Source organism: Colobus angolensis, unplaced genomic scaffold (assembly GCF_000951035.1).
Source record: "Colobus angolensis palliatus isolate OR3802 unplaced genomic scaffold, Cang.pa_1.0 Scaffold613, whole genome shotgun sequence".
NCBI lineage: Eukaryota > Metazoa > Chordata > Mammalia > Primates > Cercopithecidae > Colobus > Colobus angolensis.
Genome location: NW_012119744.1, coordinates 1,237,670 through 1,257,266, shown reverse-complemented (window position 1 = coordinate 1,257,266; position 19,597 = coordinate 1,237,670). Strand labels below are relative to the sequence as shown.

Sequence of the window (19,597 nt, the reverse complement as noted above, 5' to 3'; positions counted from 1 at the left end):
TTTATTGTGTCTATTTGGTTCTTCTCTCTTTTCTTCTTTGTTAGTCCTGCTAGTGGTCTATCTATTTTGTTAATCTTTTCAAAAACCAGCTTCTGGATTCAGTGATTTTTTTTAAAGTGCTTTTTGTGTCTCTATCTTCTTCAGTTCTTCTCTGATCTTAGTTATTTCTTTTCTTCTGCTAGCTTTTGAATGTCTTTTCTTGCTTTTTTTTCTAATTCTTTTAGTTGTGATGTTAGGGTGTCGATTTTAGATTTTTTCAGCTTTCTTCTGTGGGTATTTAGTGCTATTTCCCTCTAAACACTGCTTTAGCTGTGTCTCAGAGATTCTGGTACCTTTTGTCTTTGTTCTCATTGGTTTTGAAGAACGTATTTATTTCTGCCTTAATTTTACTATTTACCCTGTAGTCATTCAGTAGCAGGTTGTTCAGTTTCCATGGAGTTGTGCGGTTTTGAGTGAATTTTTTAATCCTGAGTTCTAATTTGATTTCACTGTGATGTGAGAGACTGTTTGTTATAATTTCCGTTCTTTTGCATTTGCTGAGGAATATTTTATTTTCAATTATATGGTCTATTTTAGAGTAAGTGCAATGTGGTGCTGAGAACAACGTATATTCTGTTGATTTGGGGTGGAGAGTTCTGTAGATGTCTTGTAGGTCTGCTTGGTCCAGAGCTGAGTTCAAGTCCTGAATATCCTTGTTAATTGTCTGCCTCACTCATCTGTCTAATATTGAGAGTGGGATGTTAAAGTCTCCCACTATGATTGGGTGGGAGTCTAAGTCTCTTTATAGTTCTTTAAGAACTTGCTTTATGAATCTGGGTGCTCCTGTATTGGCTGCATATGTATTTAGGTTAAGTAGTTCTTCTTTTTTCATTGATCCATTTACCATTATATAATGCCCTTCTTTGTCTTTTTAAATCGTTGTTGATTTAAAGTCTGTTTTATCAGAGACTAGGATTGCAATTCCTGCTTCTTTTTTTCATTTGCTTGGTAAATATTACTTAAAAAAAAAAAAGAAAGAAAAAAATCCTATGTGTGTCTTTGCATGTGAGGTGGGTCTCCTTAATACAGCACACTGATGGGTCTTGAATCTTTATCCAATTTGCAAGTCTGTGTCTTGTAACTGGGGCATTTAGCCTGTTTACATTTAAGGTTAATATTGTTATGTATGACATTGATTCTGTCATTATGATACTAGCTGGTTATTTTGCAAATTAGTTGGGGCAGTTTCTTCATAGTGTCGATGGTCTTTACGTTTTGGTATGTTTTTGCATCGGTTGGTGCCAGTTTTGCCTTTCCATATTTAGCGCTTCCTTCAGGAGCTCTTGTAAGGCAGGACTGGTGGTAACAAAATCTCTCAGCACTTGCTGGTCTGTAAAAAAATTTATTTCTCCTTTGCTTTTGAAGCTTAGTTTGGCTGAATATAAAATTCTGGATTGAAAATTCTTTTATTTAAGAATAAATAAATTTGAATATTTATCCCCACTCACTTCTGGCTTATAGATTTTCTGCATAGAGATCCACTCTTAGTCTAACGAGCTTCCTATTTTGGGTCACACAACCTTTCTCGCTGGCTGCCCTTAACATTTTTTTCTTCATTTCAACCTTGGTGAATCTGACAGTTATGTGTCTTGGGGTTGCTCTTCTTCAGGGACATTTTTGTGGTGTTCTCTGTATTTCCTGAATTTGAATGTTGGCCTATCTTGCTAGGTTGGGGAAATTCACCTAGACAATATCCTGAAGAGTGTTTTCCAACTTGATTCCATTTTCCCCATGACTTTAAGGTACACCAATCAAATGTAGGCTTTGTCTTTTCACATAGTCCCATATTTCTTGGAGGCTTTGCTCATTTCTTTTCATTCTTTTTTATTTAATCTTGTCTTCATGCTTTATTTTATTAAGCTGATCTGCAATCTCATATCCTTTCTTCCGCTTGATCAGTTTGGCTGTTGATACCTGTGTATGCTTCACAAAGTTCTCATGCTGTGTTTTTCAGCTGCATCAGGTCATTTATATTCTTCTCTAAACTGGTTATTCTTGTTAGCACGTCCTCTAACCTTTTTTCAATGTTCTTAGCTTCCTTGCATTGGGTTAGAACATGCTCCTTTAGCTCGGAGGAGTTTGTTATTACCCACCTTCTGAAGCCTACTTTTGTCAGTTCATCAAACTCATTCTCCAACCATTTTGGTTCTCTTGCAGGCAAGGAGTTGTGATCCTTTGGAGAAGAGATATTCTGGTTTTTGTACTTTTCACCCTTTTTGTGCTGGTTTTTCTTCAACTTTGTGAATTTATCTACCTTTGGTTATTGATGTTGGTGCCCTTTGGATGAGGTTTTTGTGCGGACACCCTTTTTGTTGCTGTTGATGCTATTTCCTTTTTGTTTGTTAGTTTTCTTTTTAACAGTCAGGCCCCTCTGCTGCAGGTCTGCTGGAGTTTGCTGGAGGCCGACTCCAGACCCTGGTTGCCAGGTTATCACCAGTGGAGGTTGCAGAACAGCAAAGATTGCTGCCTGTTTTTTCCTCTGAAAGCTTTGTCCCAGAGGAACACCTGCCGGATGCTGGCCAGAGCTCTCTTGTGTGAGGTGTCTGTTGACCACTCCTGGTAGGTGTCTCTTAGTCAGGAGGCACGGGGGTCAGGAACCCACTTGAGGAGGCAGTCTGTTTCTTAGCAGAGCTCAAGTGCTGTGCTGGGAGATCCACTGCTCTTTTCAGAGCCAGCAGGCAGGAACGTTTAAGTCTGATGAGGCTGCACCTACAGCTGCCACTTTCCCCAGGTGCTCTGTCCCAGAGAAATGGGAGTTTGTTGTTGTTGCTGTTGTTGTGGAGACAGAGTTTCATTCTTGTTACCCAGGCTGGAGTGTGATGGTGTGTCTGGAATTGGTGAGTTCTTGGTCTCACTTGGTCTTCAAGAATGAAGCCGTGAACCCTCGCGGTGAGTGTTACAGTTCCTAAAGACAACGTGGACCCAAAGAGTGAGCAGCACCAAGATTTATTGCAAAGTGTGAAAGAACAAAGCTTCCATGGTGTGGAAGGGGACCCAACCGGGTTGCCTCTGGCTGGCTCCTCAGCCTGCTTTTATTCCCTTATCTGACCCCACCCACATCCTGCTGATTGGTCCATTTTACAGAGAACTTATTGGTCTATTTTACAGAGAGCCGGATAGGTCAGTTCTCCAGAGAGCTGATTGATGTGTTTACAATCCTTGAGCTAAAAGAGTCACAGAGTGCTAGTTAGCTAGATACAGAGTACCAATTGGTGTATTTACAAACGTTGAGCTAGACACAGAGAGCTGATTGGTGTATTTACAAACCCTGAGCTAGACACAGAGTACTGATTGGTGCATTTACAATCCTTGAGCTAGACACAGTGTCACAGAGTACTAGTCCTCCAAGTATCCACTAGGTTAGCTAGATACAAAGTACCAATTGGTGTATTCACAAACACTGAGCTAGAACAGAGTGCTGATTGGTGTATTTACAAACCCTGAGCTAGACACAGAGTGCTGATTGGTGTATTTACAAACCCTGAGCTAGACACAGAGTGCTGATTGGTGCATTTACAATCCTTGAGCTAGAAACAGAGTCACAGGGTGCTAGTCCTCCAAGTCTCCACTAGGTTAGCTACATACAGAGTACCAATTGGTGTATTCACAACCCCTGAGCTAGAAACGGAGTGTTAATTGGTGTATTTACAAACACTGAGCTAGACACAGAGTGGTGATTGGTGCACATACAGTCCTCTGGGCTAGACATAAAAGTTCTTCAAGTCCCCATCCAGTTCAGGAGTCCAGCTGGGTTCAGCCAGTGGATCATGCAGGGAGGCTGCAGGCGGAGCTGCTTGCCAGTCCCCAGCGGGGCCTGCACTCCTCAGTCCTTGGGCTGTCAATGGGACCGGGCTCCACGGAGCCAGGGGCGGTGCCCCTCCCGGAGGCTGCGGCTGTGCGAGAGCCCACCACATGGGGGGAGCTCAGACATGGCAGGCTGCAGGTTCCAAGCCCAGCCCCTCGGGGAGGCAGCTAAACCCTGTGAGAATTTGAGTGCAGCCCCGGTGGGCCAGCACTGCTGGGGGACCCAGCACAACCTCTGCAGCTGCTGACCCTGGTGCTAAGCCCCTCACTGCTCTAGGTTGCGGCACCGGCTGGCCACTGGGGGTGTGGGACCCGCCCAGCCTGCGCCCATGCCCGCGGGAACCCACTCTGGCCCACAAACTCAGCCACGGTTCCCACCTGCGCCTCTCCACACCTCCCAGCAAGCAGAGGGAGGAGGGTCTGGCCTCAGCCAGCCCAGAGAGGGGCTCCCATGGTGCCGTGGCAGGCTGAAGGGCTCCTCAAGTGCCACCAGAGTGGACGCCGAAGCTGGAGGCCGAGGAGGCACTGAGAGTGAGGGCTGCTAGCACATTGTCACCTCTCAATGGCACCATGTCAGCTCACTGAACCTCTCTGCCTACTGAGTTCAAGAGATTCTCCTGCCTCAACCCCCTGAGTATCTGGGATTGCAGGCACCTGCCACCACGCAGAACTAATTTTTGTATTTTTAGTAGAGATGAGTTTTCACCATGTTGTCCAGGCTGGTCTCGAACTCCTGACCTCAGGTGATCCACCTGCCTCGGTCTCTCAAAGTCCTTGGATTAGAAATGTGAGCCGTTGCACCCAGCTGAGAGTTTTGTATGTATGCCCCTGACTGGGGCTGCTGCCTTTCTTTCAGAGATGCCCTGCCCAGAGAGGAGGAATCTAGAGAGGCAGTCTGGCTACAGTGGCTTTGCCAAACTGTGGTGGGCTCTGCCCAGTTGGAACTTTCTGGTGGTTTTGTTTACACTATGAGGGGAAAAATATTGTCTACTCAAGCCTCAGGAATGGTGGACACCCCTCCCTCACCAAGCTGAAGTGCCCCAGGTCAACTTCAGACTGCTGTGCTGGCAGTCAGAATTTCAAGCCAGTGGATCTTAGCTTTCTAGGCTCCATAGTGATAGGATCTGCTGACCTAGACCACTTGGCTCCCTGGATTCAGCCCCCTTTCCAGGGTAGTGAACGGTTCTGTCTTGCTCGCATTACAGGTGCCACTGGGTATGAAACAGACAAACAAACAAAACTCCTGCAACTAGCTCGATGTCTGCCCAAAAGGCCACCCAGTTTTGTGTTTGAAACCCAGAGCCCTGGTGGTATAGACAGCTGAGGGAATCTCCTGGTCGGTGGGTTGTGAAGACCGTGGGAAAAGTGTAGTATCCAGGCTGGAATGCACCGTACCTCACAGCACAGTCCCTCACAGCTTCCCATGGCTAGAAGAGGGAGTTCCCCAATCCCTTGTGCTTCCCAGGTGAGGCAATGCCCTACCCTGCTGCGCCTCACCCTCTGTGGGCTGCACTCACTGTCTAACCAGTCCCAATGAGATAAACTGGGTACCTCAGTTGGAAATGCATAAGTCACCCACCTTCTGCGCTGATCTCACTGGCAGCTGCAGACCAGCGCTGTTCCCATTTGGCTGTCTTGCCAGCCACCCTTGAGTCCTCTAGGAATCCCTTTTTAACATTAGCATTCATTGAACATTTATGACTGTTCCAAGGACTATACTTTACATGTATTAACTCATTTAATCCTCAAAACAACTCCCTTATTGTCCCCATTTGTACAAATAAAGTAACCAACTGAAGGTCAACGAGACTGAATAAATTTCTTTAGGTCACATAACTAAAAAGTCTGAAATCAAACATAAATTCAGTTAATCTGACTCCAGATATTGTTTATCCATAAAAATATATACTGCCTTGGAATTGTTCATTGGTACTAGACTTCTTCAAGAAACTTTGCTGCGTTTTTTTGAGAGCGAACAGAGTGACTTCAGAAACAGTGACCGTATTAAAATATGATTTATTTTTGTTCTTCCTAAGTCAATGTATATGGAGTCTCCAAATGGCTGGAGACAAGTTTTCAAATTCACTGGGAAAGCTTTTGTTACTACCCAAAGATTCCTGTCCAACCTTTATGCTAATCTTTCCATTGGGCTTATAGTTTTAACTTATGGCTTTAAAATACGCAAAAATATAAGTGCATACTTCCATGCTAATATATTTTCCTGTTATATCTCCCAACCGTTCCTAGAACAATGCCTGGGACAAACAAGCACTAAATACTGCCTTAATATGAAAGAGATTTTCATAGAGGAAAGAGATTTTCTGAGGTTATTGTGGAGGGTACTTATCCCAACTTCAACTCAATAGATATGGCAAAACTTTTACAAATTTGCATATTTATAAGAATTGTAAACATGTGTTTTAAAATGTGTAGTTAATAAAATAACGTATAGTTAATTAAATACATTTTATAATTAAATGGATTTTAAGTCTCATATTTTATATTGTTTGATTAGTCTGTTTTCACATTACTGATGAAGACATACCTGAGATTGGATAATTTATAAAGAAAAAGAGGTTTAATGAACTCAGGGTTCCACACGGCTAGGGAGGCCTCACAATCATGGTGGAAGGTAAAAGTCACGTCTTACATGGCAGTAGCCAAGAGAGAATGAGAACCAAGAGAAAGGGGTTTCCTCTCATAAAACCATCAGTTATCATGACACTTATTCACTATGACAAGCACAGTATGGGAGAACAGACTCCATGATTCAATTATCTCTCACTGGGCCCTTCCCACAACATTTGAGAATTACGGGAGCTACAATTCAAGACGAGATTTGTGTGGGAACACAGCCAAACCATATCAATTCTATACTATACATCTTTGTGTTGACAATACTTAGCCTGTTCTTTTTTTCATAGAAGGTATTTTTGTTGATGATATTGACCCGTATGATGTTTTCAACCCTTTATTCATCAAGAGGATATTGAGGACAGAAGCAAAATTGAAATGAAGTTTATTTCTCACAGCAAAAAGAAAATGTTTGTTCAAGATATAGTTCAGCATCCCAGGCTTTATACAATTGACCATGAATACAAAAATGTCGTTTTGAATCTTTAAATCATTAATTGACTACAATTTGAGTCCTATGTCTTTGTAAGAAAAAAACTCACATCCAAATGAAATCATTTCATCAAAACAAGTAAGGCAATAATTATTTTTCTCCGTTTGTTCGGGTCTTCTGAAGTTCCTCAGCTCACTTGTCTCAGCAGTGTCTGTATCCCTTAGTCCTCAATTATCGATGAAAAAAGGAGTACCACAAAGTGGATATTGCTGTGAATAAGTCTGAATTCAGGGTATAGAAACACACATATGTGCACACACACACACACACACACACACACGGAACCTTGGGGAACTGTTTTTATTTTGTGGAAAACATACCTAATTGCAATGTTGTTTGCTTTACCAGGTGCCATGTCCAATCATGCTCAAAGAAATGTTTCAACTGCTCCTGGAAAGAGGCTTGCTTATATAGTTGCTCGCTTATTGCTGCTAGCAATAAACCCAATTTACATTCTCAGTACATATCTCCTTTACCTATACTTGAAATTTCTTATGAAAGAGACAGCCTGATCCCTTGTGTATTTGTAAGTGCTGTGTTTGGGTTTATCGGTGTTTCTGTATGTGTTTCCTTGACCCACTTTAATTCTTAGGAAGATCAACAACCACTTAAAACATTCAACCATTTTTTGCTCCCCAACTTCCTTCTCTTAGAGAGAAAATTTCACTGCAGCTGTTTTCCTTCTGCAAAGCTCTATTATGCTTAAAGTTCATAATTGAATAAGAAAATGTATTTCTAGAAATATGTTTTCTGGATTTTTTGTGTAATAGTAGTACACTCAAGCATTGTTCTTTTGCTGAATACATGCAAATGTATAAGGGAAAATATTTCATCAGTTTAGATGTTTATGCTTTCATATTAAAGATTTTTGTTAACCAGACAGAGGAACAAGGCCTAATATGGCAACATGCTGTGTTGAAGTAATAGTACTTGTCTTGATTATATGGCCTTTATTAAAATTCCCAGCTCCATAAACATTACACAAAACATTTTTGCCAGATTTCTAGATTCTTCTGACATAAAAAAATCAAGACTTAAGTGTATGCATGTATGTGTGTGTATGCATGTGTATGTATAGTGATTCTATGTATATATATATAATCTGTCTGAAGGCAGGCATTTGGAAACATCAAATCCAAGCTACCAGGCTTATGCAAATCCAGATAAGGAACAACCAGTTTCTCAGAACTCGTTAAAATATCTGAACTTAAGTGAACTTCATAATTCTTAAATTTTTGTGTTTATTTTTCCAGTCTTATTGACATTTTAAAAATTTAATGATTATAAACTCCAATAGCAGAAAAACAAATATCATCTGTTACAATAAATAACAGAAGTGAATCTCTATAGATCTATGCTACTCATGGGGTTCACTCTCTTTGGTGCATTCATAACAACCTGAAATGTGAAATTGTGTGACTTTGAAGGATACCATGTCTATCTATCTATCTATCTAATCTATCATCTACCTATTTCCAATTTTTAAAAATTTCTATTACCTAGTTTATTAAAAATGCATTTTTACTGGTGAGTAGGCACCTATTAGGTCAGGAATTATGTATTTTCTCTCTTGTTTATTATTATACATCCTAGGTCTAAGTGCAAAGTAAATATTTATTGAAGAAAAGACGGAGAAAGTAAAGAAGGGAGGAAGAAGGGAAGGAGGTAGGGAATACTGGAAAGCAGGGTGGAAAGTAAAGGGAGGAAGGAATGTATTAACTATTTTTGTTGTTGTTGTTCCTTTCCTAGACCTTATCAGTATACAAAATAGAATGGCTGCTACAGAGTAGGTACCGGAAGTGTCCACTGTGGACAACAGAAGGCTTTGCAGTTTGGGTACTACAGGAAGAAAACATTGAGTCATAGTTGGTTGTACAACTCTTTTTATTGAGAATTTACATCAGCAAAAGCAGGGGAAGAAGGAGGGATGGTTAGATGTGACAGAGGTTATATCCCCCATACGGAGCTCTAGAGTAAGTGTTGCCTGTTAGAGCAGTTCTATTTCAGCCGCACATGGCTGAGCCCTTGGACCACTGCCTTGTTCAATCACTGGCTGGCAGCCACTCTGAGAAGATTGGTACCTCGGCTCAAAATCTGAGGCTGACCATAAAGAACCTAATAGCTGGAGGCTGTTAGATAACCACGCTCCTTGAAGCTAGCGTTTCTTTTCTTAAACGGGGATGTGGAAGACACATCTCTGTATCCTCTATACCAGTTATGAACTAGTTTCTTTCATTATGGAAAACAACCTAAGATATACCAACTTCTCCCTATCAAATAACCAGCTCCAAATAAGAATGGAATATAATTCTGTCTGAGAAAAGTGTAAAAAGGGGCACTCATGCAAAGGAGTCTGTGTGTTTGTCAGTTTCCACACTGCATTTCTGTATGCTTCTACTTTGCTTATTAGGGGGATTCACAACAAATGCATCTCTGATTTTTTATAATTGAAAGCATAACTGATCAATATTAAAGAAAACAGATCTTATTCTTTATAAAAAATAAGAATTTTTTTATAAAGGATTCAAATGGATATCATTTGGTGAAACTTAAATGAGTTAATATCTTTGTTTCTCTTATTACCTTCCTTTTTGTAGGTTTCCATGGGAATCTTTGAAAAGTAACTGACTACAGCTGAATCTATATGTGTTCTAACAAGATCAGATTCAATTAAAGATCTGATGCATCTGCTCCTTGTGGTTTATGAAAAAAATCAACATGAATTTATTGAATAATTAATATGTACAGATTATGCAAACTGCCTGTGAGAAATTCAAAACCCAAGGAAGCGCTTGCCTGTGTTCTCATATGGCAATGAGAACTGAAGCTAGGCACATATTCATCAACATGAGGTAGGAGAGAAAATATTTTTCACCCATCACAAGGTTCATGGCTGAGGCTTTTATAACAAAAGAGAGATTAACAACAACAAAAAATAGGATAACCAGATTTATTTAACATAAGCTTTATATGACACAAAGCCTTCAGAAATGAACATGAAAGAACCAGGGAAAACTGCATTTTTACAGGAAGTCATACAAAAGTGTGATTGGAGCACAAAAGAGTATGAACTAAGGATAATAAACTGGGGTAAACTTAACAAGGCTTGTTTGTTCAGATTCTTCTTGGACTCCCCATGTGACATTTCTTCCCTACTGTAATAAGACAGGACATCTGTCACATGAGGTTCTTCAGGAGAGACGGGAAGTCAGAGAGACTTTCCTGCTTCGCAGTTTTCTCAATTTATTTTGGCTTAAAATACTCAGTATGGCAAGATTCCACATTTTGGGGTAGTATTTCCTATACCCCATTAATGACAAACAAGAGTATCGTAGTTTATTTTTTCCCCAACTGAAATTGTTTTTTATAATCCCAGGAAAAAAAAAAAAAAAAAAAAACCCTGCTAGGCATGGGATAGGTGAAAATGGAGGTTAAAATGACAGTATTGTAGACAGTTAGCCAGCGAGTTATTCAGCATCTCAATTACTATATATTGAGTGTCTACAGTTTGCCAGTGACTACGATAGAATCCTAGGACACAGAAATTGACAAGGTAGACAATATCCTTCCATTTGCTGAATTTATACATGACCAAACTAATAATTCCAAATAATTAGAAGGGTTAAGAATGAAACGAAATAAGAAATGTTATAAAGAGTAAGTACGGTAGAACTGGGAAGCTGGGAGCTGGTAAATTTTATGTAGAGTGATCGATCAAGAATATTTTGAGGCCGGGCGCGGTGGCTCAAGCCTGTAATCCCAGCACTTTGGGAGGCCGAGACGGGTGGATCACGAGGTCAGGAGATCGAGACCATCCTGGCTAACAAGGGGAAACCCCGTCTCTACTACAAAAATACAAAAAACTAGCCGGGCGAGGTGGCGGGCGCCTGTAGTCCCAGCTACTCGGGAGACTGAGGCAGGAGAATGGCGTAAACCCGGGAGGCGGAGCTTGCAGTGAGCCGAGATCCCGCCACTGCACTCCAGCCTGGGCGACAGAGCGAGACTCTGTCTCAAAAAAAAAAAAAAAAAAAGAAAGAAAAGAATATTCTGAGGCCATGTAATTTAACTTGAGATCTGAGAGGTGAACAAACAATAAATTGAGCTTTTTGGGAGAGAATATTAAAAAGAAAAGATAACCAGAAAGAGAAATTACAAAGTTTCTGAGATAGAAGTTTAGTCTGTTCTGGAAATATGTGGTACACTAGAAATACAATACAAGACACATATGTAGCCTTAAATTTGTTAGACATTTAAAGAGTAAAATTAAAGTGGTTCAATTACAATAATACTAAATTTTGTCTTATTTTATGTAATGTACCCTAAATAGCATTTCTACATATAATCAAATTAAACATTAATGAAAATATTTTACTTTAATTTTTTATACTAAGGTTTAAAAATATGCTACATATTTCAGACTTACAAAATGAATTTAAATTAGAACACTTAGATATGGTGATTGTATTTTAAGTAATCATAGTCATTTGTGACTCATAGCTACCATATTGGATGGTGTGATTATAGGGACTGAAGGAAGGCTACTGTTTCTGGATGGCATCTAAGAAAGAAAGTGTATTGAGAGGAATAAAGAGCTAAAAAGAGTATATAAAGCAAGCAGGGCCTTCTAGGCAGTGGCATGAAATTTATATCATATTCAAATTACAACAGGAAGTCATTAGAGGGTTTTAAGAAAAAAAACTGACCTGATATAATAACTGCTATTAATAGACTGTGCATGCTCTGTAGAAAATAGCCTGTAAAGCATACAAGAGTAGATGAAGAAAAACAGTTACAGTCTTCTTTGAGATACATTGGCAGCATAAGCAGTGGACATATATGGGAAAAGTATGGATATGTGTTTTGGAGGTAAAAGCCCACCAGACTGAATTCTACCAGAGAGATCAGATATAGGGTAAGTATAAAGAAAGGAATTAAGAATGACTCTTGTTTTTGTTTGTTTGTTTTATTGTTGTTGTTATTCTTTATTTTTGCAGCAAGTGGATAGTGGTAGCATAAATTGAAATAAGAAAGACTTGAAGTTTCAGAGGACAGAAATGGAAATTCCCATGGGTTATGTAAAGAGTGAAATGACAGTCACAATTCAAAATTATGAGTACACAAGATGTTTTATTAGAGTGGAATTCAGATTTTGAGACTGTTAGTGTATAGTTATTATTTAAAGTTAAGAGACAATGACATTACCTAGAAAAGGACAGAAAAGAAACAGAAGGGGAGAGAGGAGAAGATAAAGGATTAGGTGAGGGGAGTAGAGGAGAAGGGCTGACAATGCCTACAACAAAAGGCAGAAAATTAGTTAGGAGGACAAAGGCTATTTTCAAAGACAGGTAGTGGCAAAAGCCTAATTGGTATGCTATAGAGAAAGACAGGAGGTGAAGAAATGGAGATGGCAGTACAAATACTATTTTCAAGGAGTCTATTTAAAAAGCAGAGAAACAAGAAAGAAATTGGAAGGGGGATGTGCATTTGCAGGGAGAGCATTTTCTAAAATATTATATCATTAAGGTTGAGAATCTGAGATTAAGCCAGGTAAATCAGTTTACCCAAAATCTCGCAGTACATAGTGAAACCAAGTTGCAAATACAGATATTTCTGACATCATGGGCCAGGCCCTCATGCATGTTATGCTGCATGTTATAACACCTCTTGGGGAGGAAAGCTGAATTTTGGAAAGCCAACATCTTTTAAATGTACTGGTATCAAGTAAGGTATTCATTAGTCTAGTTGATAAGAAGCTGAACTAAGACTGGAATTATGAGAAGGAAAGGGCTGCTGAAAAATACATTACCAACCAAATAGGACACCAACAAAGGTGAGGCTGGGCCTCATGAATATGGGAATAAGGAACAGTCAAAGATGACTCAGGGCTCATAGATTCCCGTACATAGAAAAATATGGTGGTCTGAATCTACCATGAATTTGGCTTTCATATGACGTTCAATTTAATTAATACATTTCTTCACAATCCCTCATCTGCTTTTTGGATCTAAATGGCTTTTCACACCTCAGCTGACTAATGATGATTTTGAGCTATCATTTGGCAGCACTGCCCCCTAGTTGTTTCAGGATTTTTTGTAAAAACATGCCTGACCTTCTAACGTATTTTCCAGAAATCCCTTACGTGTGAAAGCAAGTTGATCCTTTTAAGTAAAATATTGGCAAAAACAATGAACAGAAAAATAAAGATCAAAAGAGAAGATATTAAGCTTAGTTTTATGAAATTATATTCTGATATGACAGCAGATTTAACTTGAAATATGTAGACATCTTCATGTAGTATTATGAGTAATTTTCCACCTTTGCTTTGGAACCTGAGTAAAGATTGCAGCCTGCTAACCTTAAAAGTCAGCCTCACCAGGATTTTCCAAAGGATTTTGTGGATCTGTGTGAGGCCAGTTATCAACACAGCTCTCAAGATGGCCAGGATAGCACATGATAATGCAAACCTTAAATATCAGTCAGTTAACCTTGCAAAATTTAACAGGTTTTATTGAAAATTCTTAGAGTGGTAGCTATTTTTATTTTATTTCGTAGACAAGGAGACAAAGGTCTCTGCCAGTAATTTGGTCAAAATCTCTCAGCTACTAAATGGCAGAGCCAGGATTCAACCCAGTTAGGGTTTATAGCAAAGCATGTACTCTCAGCAATAATATGGATGTGGCTTCTGAGAAAGTACTCGAAAGGCACAACCCAGTGATCATCTATGTAGCTTCTTCATGGTAGCTTTTGTAGTGTCTCTGTAGTGTGCAGATTCTGTTGCAGGGCACGTTGCTGCTACTTTTCAGGCACTAGAGGAATGGAAGATTGTAGTGATTATGATAAAGAAGAGATAGTTATACATAAAAGCAATAAAAGAGAGGAAACAGGGATATTAATTCCCAACAGATCAGTGAAGTTTGCTAGAGATCATAAATATGTGTCATGCAAAAATATTTTCCATCTAACAAGGGCTTTACTCTTTGCCCTACTCCCACTCTGAGTTTAATTATTGCTAGAGGTTTCTTTGTTGTTTGATTTAATTTTAGTACTGCAATTTTGCAATTACCTGCCAATCCTTCCTCTGTGTTTGTTTTTTGTTTTTGTTTGTTTGTTTGGTTTATTTTGGAATCTTCTTCAATCTTGTTGCATCCACTCGTATGACAAATCAAGCAGGTCCGTGCAGCACACAAGGACTCAAAAGATGCTCTAATGTCTTTGGACTTGTTGGTTGAGTAACCATGTTAATGATAACTTTGAGCAAAGTTAATGCAATATTTTATGCCCCCAAAACACTTTTGAGTTTCTAATTTTGTAAAAAATTTTTCATCTTCTTTGGGGCGTAGTAGCCCTTTATTTTCATGAATGTTGAAAAATGATACATTTTTAGATATACCACAAGATTATAGCTCAAATTCTAGTTCAACACCAAGAAGTTCTGAATATATTTGTAGAGAGAGGTCATAGATCTCCAACCGTACAAACTGAAAGTAAAGTGTCAGCAATTGAAGTAATTTATTCACTCATCCAATGAGTAAACATTTATCTCAAGTCTGCTGTGGGCTTGACAAAGGGTTGAATGCTGAAGATGCAATAATGAACAAATACACATACTCTAATAGCTAGTAAGTATTATGAACACAGATATGATAGAAATACACACAAACCACTAAACAAATAATATGTAAAGTCATGTGCTTGGTTTTGCTCAAAAATATCTATTCTGTGAACTGAAAATATCCCTGTGAAGAATAAAAGGCCAAAATGGCATTTCATATTATGAAGAAAATATTCTTGCTCTCTGTATAGATGATCACAAGTAATTTAGAGAAATAATACTACTTTCCTAGACTGGAGAAAAATTGAATGTACTTCCTTAACAATGATAGACACAGATACAGATACAGAGAAAAAAAACCCAAAAACATAGACCCATTGTTTAGATGTATTGTCTACCATTCAGAAAATGTCACGGCAAGTATAATTACATATTATCATATTTAACTAGCTGCACTGTGCTGCTTACACTTGTGTTATTTATAATTCCATGAATAACTCAAAAGTCCAAATGTGTCCAGGCTGCTGTAGATTAGGATACAATTTTTACTTTTACTTATCTGAGAATATTCATCTGAAATTAACCAATTTCAGAGACCTTGGTAGATAATATTTCTTTGAATTAAAAATAATAAAATCACTTGTATATTTTCTAGTATCTACAAACATGGCTGATAGTAGAACATTTAATTGAACAAGCATGGATACTGACTAATAAAAAATGATACCAGATGTAAACAATTGATATTAGTAAACTGGTAGGCATTGGTTAAATGTGAAATACACGGGATCTAATTGTTTTACTATATATATATTTTTAAAAATTTACATAAATGCTAACCAATAAAATAAAATCAGCATACATAATCTATTGGAATAACTTCAAAGATCAATTACTGAACATTTTCCCTTTATACCAGCTTGGGAATAAAGAACATTAAAGTTCAAGATAACCAGTCGGCAATTTTCCTAAGTAAATAAGGCAAGGTCACATTCACTAGGCCTTAACGCTGAGAGTTCAGTAAAATAGAGGATGCTGGGTTGCAATTCTGAACATTCAGAAAAATAGATTAGAAAAAAAATGCTGCAGGCACAGGCAGATAACTGGCATGTGGCAGTGGCAGTTTTCTTTATAACATAACACAGTTCTCTTTATATTGTATTTGCTATCTTAAGACAAAAATTTTATATTTTGAAATTGGTGCAGAGCATGAAACAAATTTGATTTCAAGTATTTTTAATGGTCTTATAATTATTTCCCAAATTTATGTTCACCCTACATGCCTTATCCACTACACATTCTGGATATTAATGCCATCATTATGTTGGATATCTTATGTTGGGATGCTAATTGAGGGGGTATTTCCCAATGCTAAACTTGTGTAGGAAAAGATTAAAATTATAAAGCTTAAAGATCATTGAATAGTTAATATTTAGGGAGGTAAAAATCTCACAATCACATATTTGAGATGTAATAGTGAAGGAATTCACAATGCTAAGAAAATCAGTGTTTCTTCAGTTGTATCCTCAGCAGAGATTTAAATAACTTTTGTTATTTTTTTCTCTCTTTTAGGGAATTAAAATTGGACTACCCTTTCTTACCCACAATCAAATTCCAGAGAAACCATTTGTGGTGCTAATGAAGGAAATAGTCATGGACTTCATATTTCTCTAAGTATTTTCATGCCCATGCATTTGTGGATTGCAATAATTTCCTAACTCAGCTGTCTTTCTGAGTCACTGTCTCTGCTCCATCCTCTTAGATGTGGCATAGAACGTTTTAATCAGAGAAGCAAAAAGCTTGTTTTGCTGTTAGAACTAATGAGTTTCCAATTGATAAATTACATCAAATAGTAAACATCACATCAATAAATGTCTTGTCCTAAGATATTAAAAAATTCACATGAAGCCAATAACAACATAAGTGAAATGTTTGGTTTATTAATAAAGTAATGAAGAAAATTCTATTTGATTGTTGTGCATGTACCATATACTGGACCAGAATTTACAATGCACATATATAGTTTATACCTGACAGCATTTAATGGGCTTGGAAAGACCCAATAAACCAAAATTATCTTTCACACACCTGCCAGGTCATCTATAATATTTCACATCAAATTTATTTCGTTAGAGTAACACAGATGTTGCCAACTGAAGTTAAGTGTAAAAAAAAGTTATTTTCTAGGAAAGTTATGAATCCAAACAATTGGTGAATTATATTAGTTTTGTCCAAATAGCCCTATCTCTTAGATATGACCAAAGCCTTTAAAGAAAAAGATAAGGCAGATAAAGGTTAATATTAGGCAAAGGGTGAGATGCGGGAGATTGCCGCAAGAGACTGACTGCTACAGGAGACATTCTACAGTGGATGGCCTTGAAATGAGAGGGGAAGCATAACTCCTTGTTATGACACTTCAATGGCAGAAAGGACGATGAGCACCCAGTGTTAACTTGGCTAGGGGCCCTGCACATTATCCATCCATTGCTTTCAACTACACCATGCGTCAGAGATTATTATCTCCATGGTCTAGATTAAGACATTGAGATGCAGGGAAATTAATACAGCAAGTAACATAGGCAAAAGTAGAGGTGGTGATGACAAACTTTCCTGGAAAAAATCTACATATGTACATTAAGATGTATAAGAATAATTCTAATTATTAATAAGAGACAAAAAAAGAGAAAGAAAGAAAGTGGAAGGAAGGAGAAAGAAAGGAAAAGGGGGAAATAATAAAAAAGGAGAAAAATAAAAAAAGACTTTTGAAAGACAAATAAAAATAAGTAACCAATTATTGAGTTGCATACTTAGCCTTAAATACTTTGTAGGTTGTCCAATAATTTGTAGATTGTACATGAATGCTTAAAAAAGTATCCATAATCATAATAATTATAATCATGATCATAAGCAATGTGCATCAAAACCAGACCATGAGAAAGTAATTTTGAGTAGTAAGTTGGCCTATAGTATTACCAAATATTTCTTGAAATCAGGGAGTGCATTGTTTGCCATGCTCTAAGCCTTGTCATGAGAAAATAAAAATAATTTACCCCAGTGGTGCTTACATATCTCAAATCTTTATTTTCAGCCTTAAATTCATTGACTCTACTAATTTTCAATTACTTTTATGGAGCCACACTTTTAAGTGAATTTTTATTTTTTGTCTTCTCACTGCTCTGGAGCTTGCCTCTTCCTTGAAAGTAGTTATAAGTGACTGACAGGTATGGAAATACTAGAAGAATTCCCACAGAATCATTTCTTTGTGTAGAAAATACAATAAATGCCTATTTATACAGTATGGTTAAGAATTGGGATAGCTTGGTTAATTGCAGTTCTAGTTAGCCGAGGAGTTGTATGGCCAGGGAGAATTAACAGGTGGTTACAAAAGTGTACGGTGTGCATTAAATCTATTCTGGGGCTTACTACTTTTTTGCATTCATTTTTAATATATTCATGAAAAGATTTCTTGATACTGTATAATTAAGCATCTACCATTCAGAAATTGTTTATGGAATAGAAAAGATGAAGCTTATACTTGATTGCATTTCTGAGAGTGTGTACTTTTTAAGATTTTTGTGTTTACTAAGGTGCCATGATAAATGACTTCTTACCCATAAAATGAATCAGTTGCTATTTTGTCTATTGGTCAAAACTGCAATTTATTCAAAAGACCTGAGGTGGTGACATTCAGGATATGTCCACAGAAGCCACTTTCACTTATATTAATATTGTATAATTTACTTCCCAAATAACATATCTAGCCATATCTATAATGAAGCTGTGGAAAAAATTCTTATGTCACTTTCTTTATTTCAGCAACAATTACAAGGAACTGCATGTCAAATACAATCAGCCTTCTGTGAGGCTTTCATTTCATTATTTGGCTGTATAATACACACATCTGTAGAGTGAGTAATATTCAGTTACCTAGCGTCATTTTCATTCATAAGTATTTCACAGACCGGCCATCTCTAAATGCCTGGGGTCCTCAGAAACTCAAGTATAAACTGTTCATTAAAATTTCAATCATTTCACACCTAGTGGCACATACCATATGTTGGATATCCAGTGAATAAATTGCATAACACTCTAAAATTCCAGTGTAGTCAGTTCTGGACAACCCTTTGAGCAGAAGCTAACCTGAGGTTCCTGCTCTCCTGAGATTAGGGAAAATGCAGCTGTGAGCCTATTCAGTTCCTCCTCTTGTAATGGAGAGGAAATACCACAATGTATTTTTTGTGGCAGATGAGAGCTGGAATCTCTTCAACAACCACATCTTTTCATAGTGTTGTGTAAAGTATGGTTAAGAGACGACTGGAGAACTACCACAATTCTGTATTTCTTGATTAAAAGTAGGACTTATTGTTTAGAATAATGGGATTACAGATCAGAGGATATCCATTTCTCAATGACAACAACCTAAAGGTAGACACAGACATTTTATAGCAGACTGAGGAGTATAATTCTGTGAAGAAATTTAGGCATGGATACCTCAGATTTTCAAATGATGCATCAAAGCATAGGGATTCAAACATCTTTCTAATCTGTTACATAAGCATCTTTTCAGAACTGGTTTCCTCTAAATGAGTTATAATTTTTAATTCATTCTAGAATATTTGATAACACTGAATAAGCCCTTTCACGAGACAGACGTTCATACTAACATATATTAGTAATATTACTTCAATTTCAAGCGGTTCAAGAAACGACCAAATCTTTTCTACGTGTCCATAAACTTGGGATTAACCACCACCAAAAGAAAAAGGAAGGTGTTGGCATCAAGCAGAAATTAAATCTATAATCACCCTTACAGGAGTTATGTGTGAAAAAGCTCCTACGAGACTTTAACTCTCAAATAAGTTCTTATCCCCCTCCCCAGTTTGAAATAGGACATTCCGGGGGCTTGTTTCTGAAACCCAGGGAAGAAACAGCCCTCACTTGAGCTTTGTGGGGAGTAAGATGCCTTATGTGCCCTTGAGACAGCTTGTTCCCCACACATACAGGAGGAGAAGGGGCCAGCTTATGTAATCACTTCTTAGGCATTTGCTTCATTTCCGAACTGAATTTACTCATAC

The 19,597-nt window shown here is 37.9% G+C and overlaps 1 long non-coding RNA gene across 1 annotated transcript in view; it reads right to left on the bottom strand.

Annotated features, from left to right (window-relative positions):
* Positions 1-13,453: 13,453 nt before the first annotated feature.
* The window catches only part of LOC105527289, a 112,047-nt gene continuing 105,903 nt past the window's right edge, over positions 13,454-19,597 (bottom strand). Inside the window, exon 4 of the long non-coding RNA XR_001004213.1 lies at positions 13,454-13,776. This is a non-coding gene — a long non-coding RNA (uncharacterized LOC105527289). The remainder of the gene's footprint in view (positions 13,777-19,597) is intronic.